Genomic DNA, 3342 nt, shown 5'->3' with positions numbered 1-3342 from the left:
TGTGTAAAAGTTTGCTTCTAATGATTTTATTATACTTCTCCTATATGTTGATGACATGCTGATTGTTGGGAGAGACAAGCTCAAGATTGCCAAGTTGAAAAATGATTTGGCTAAGTCTTTTGAGATTAAAGACTTGGGTCAAGAAAGACAAATTCATAGAATGCAGGTCATTCGTGATCGGGTGAAGAAAAGACTATGGTTGTCTCAAGAGAGATATATTGAGAAGATTCTAAAACGATTATGTATGGACAAGGCAAAACCAGTTGCTTGTCCATTGGCTACACACTTGAAAATAAACAAGACAATGTCTCCCAAGGATGAGGAGGAAAGACAAGAAATGTGTAGTGTTCCATATGCTTCAGCAATAGGCAGTCTGATGTATGCAATGGTCTGTACAAGACCGGATATAGCTCATGCGGTTGGAGTACTTAGTCGTTTCCTTTCAAATCCCGGTAAGATACACTAGGAAGCGGTTAAGTGGCTAATGAGATATCTTCGAGGGACCTCCAAATATGCTTTGTGTTATGGTACTGGAAAGCCACATGTTGAAGGGTTTTCTTATTCAGATATGAGTGGTGATATTGACACACTGAGATCAACTTCAGGGTATTTGTTTACTTTTAGAGGAGGAGCTGTATCATGGCAATCTCGTCTACAGAAATGTGTTGCTTTGTCTACTACAGAAGCTGAATATATTGCCATTGCTGAATGTTGTAAGGAAATGAGATGGATGAAAGAATTGTTGAAAGAAATATGCATTACACAAGACATGTTTGTGGTGTTTAGTGACTCACAAAGTGCTATACATGTGAGAAAGAATCCAAGTTTTCATTCACGTTCAAAACACATTCAAAGAAGGTACCATTGGATCCGTGAAGTGCTCTAGAAATGGAGTTATATTTGGAGAAAGTGCATACAGATGAGAACGGGTCAGATATGATGACAAAGGGCTTGCCAAGAGGCAAGCATGAGATATGTTGTGCCAAAACCGGAATGGTTCTGGCAGAAGTGTCACGATGATAAATGTTTATAGCAACATTCTCCCATGGCTCGGAAAGGGGAGAATTGTTGGTGTTCCTTGCCATTACGGGCGGGTTTTAAATTCCGGGTAAACGGGTCAAGGTTTTCTTTTATGAAAACGGGTTAGAGTATAAATACTTTTTTTTGGGTATTTTTCTCATAACAGAGCAAAGTTGAGAGAGAGTGAATTACAGATCTAGAGTTTTCTGGTTTCCTTCTTCTTGTTCTTTGGCTGATCTAGAGAGAAAGATTGGGGGAGCTTTTGATTGTGGAGTAGTCCAATCATTCCAAGTGTAATCACTTCTTTCATTTGAGAGCAGAGCATGTAAGTTTCTACTATTGACATTTGTTTGATTTAGTGAAACTTATCCCTCTCGTGGAAGTAGGTCGATTTTGACCGAACCACGTATATTGTGTTGTCGTTTATTGTTTTGTGCTATTTCAGTCTTCGTAATCTGTTTATCGTCATAGACGATTTGGAAACTGATTTGTTACAGGTTTGATTTGAAGAAGATCCATAGTTTTGCTGTTGCAAAACCCAACAAGAGCTTTGTGAAGATTCCCATGTCTTTGGATCAAAGGATCTGAGCCTTAATCAAAATTGCAAAACCTACAATTTTGATATTAATAATTATAAAGTCTTATTTATGTGAATAATTAATTCATTCAAAGATAAATTGATTATTTGACATGTGTTATTATTAATGTTTGATCATTACAACAAAATATTATTATAAATTAATATTAATTTCTAAACACTTAATATTAATGTTGCATTAGGTATTTTGAGATGAGATAAATCATTATTTGAATTTAGTTGTTACTTAGGTTTATAAATGTGAGTAGTTACTTTATTGAATATTCTAAGTGATTTAGAGCTTTAATTTTTATTATTTCAAGTTGAAGATAATTCTTTTGAGACATGACTACAATATATTTTTGAGGATATTGAGTTTGAGGGGAGAAATAATTTTGTCTTTGAAGATGATTTAGACAAATAATTTCTATAGAGAAATATTTGATTCATATCTTAAATATTTTTGACATTTATAAAGATTTTATTTCGATTGATGATAAAGTTCAAAAATCAAGAGTAACAAGACAATGTTTGATCAAATTCATTAAGTAAAAACTCAACAACCTCAAAATCAAGTGTATGTGCGCCAATTCAGTTTAATCGAATTACTCTTTAAATAAAATGTATGACACTCATTGCATATTTTGATATAGAGTTTTACCTAAATATATGTTAAGGAGTTTCTCAATGGAGACATTGAAAAACAATTTGGTGCAAAGAGAGAACTGTGTCGAGAGATCAAATTAATATGGTTTGCAAATTAAAAAAATACATCTATGAACTTAAAAAAGTGTATCGTTAGTGGTACCATAAATTTCACAAATAATAATTATTGTTAGTTTAAGATCTTAATTGAGTTAGGACATTTAACATACTTAATTTTGATGATTGATGAAATGGTTTTGATAATAAATGGATAAAACTAAGTTTAAATATATATATATATAATTGTTAGTCATATCAATTAATATATAAAGATATCAACATCTTAAGTGGTGTAGTGGTAAGTACTCTTGTCTGTCAAGCAGGTGACCCGGGTACGAATCTCACCAGGTGCAAATTAATAATTGATGGTTTATTATTTCAGGAATAACTCAAAGTTAAAGGTGTGCGAGTAGACGTCCCTATCTGAAGGGGTGCGCGAGCCATCTGATGGTCCAAGTAGATGGGCGTGCAGACAGCTGGCAGTAGAGCTCAACAAATGAACGACTACTAATTCAAGAATATATTCTTACTATACTACCTAGTACTTCCAATGGAAAGAGGACACGTGTATATAAAAAAGATTTGACTGTCACTACAATTCAGTATAAGAAGCAATCAGAGTACAACAGTAAATTACTGAAGCTCTAGCTCTTTTTGGAATTACCAGATTTTTAGACTCTTGATTTTTTAAATCAACTTACTCTCTCTAGCCATTTTATTCTCAAGTGTATACTTTAATTCACTAAGTGAAGCTGAGAAATAATTTACTGGACTATCTTATAGTCATTAACAGTTTGTTGTAAGTTGAACAGAGGTTGTTCTGTTCAACAGTATGTGTGTGCTAGGAGTTCAGGATAGACGGTCAATTAAGTCATGGGTTTCTGACTGACTTTGTACAGTTGCTGTACTAGATCAAAGTTTTTTAGTGAATATCCTTTTTGTTGAGGTCGAAGGGGTGATGTAGAATTTTTATCTCCGAACATCTATAAAACTCCATGTGTTTTTTACTTTTCGTCCATTGCATTCGTTTATTTGATGCT

This window comes from Impatiens glandulifera, chromosome 4 (genome assembly GCF_907164915.1).
Source record: "Impatiens glandulifera chromosome 4, dImpGla2.1, whole genome shotgun sequence".
Classification (NCBI taxonomy): domain Eukaryota; kingdom Viridiplantae; phylum Streptophyta; class Magnoliopsida; order Ericales; family Balsaminaceae; genus Impatiens; species Impatiens glandulifera.
The sequence above is the reverse complement of the archived record's forward strand: the minus strand, read 5'-3'. Positions refer to the sequence as shown.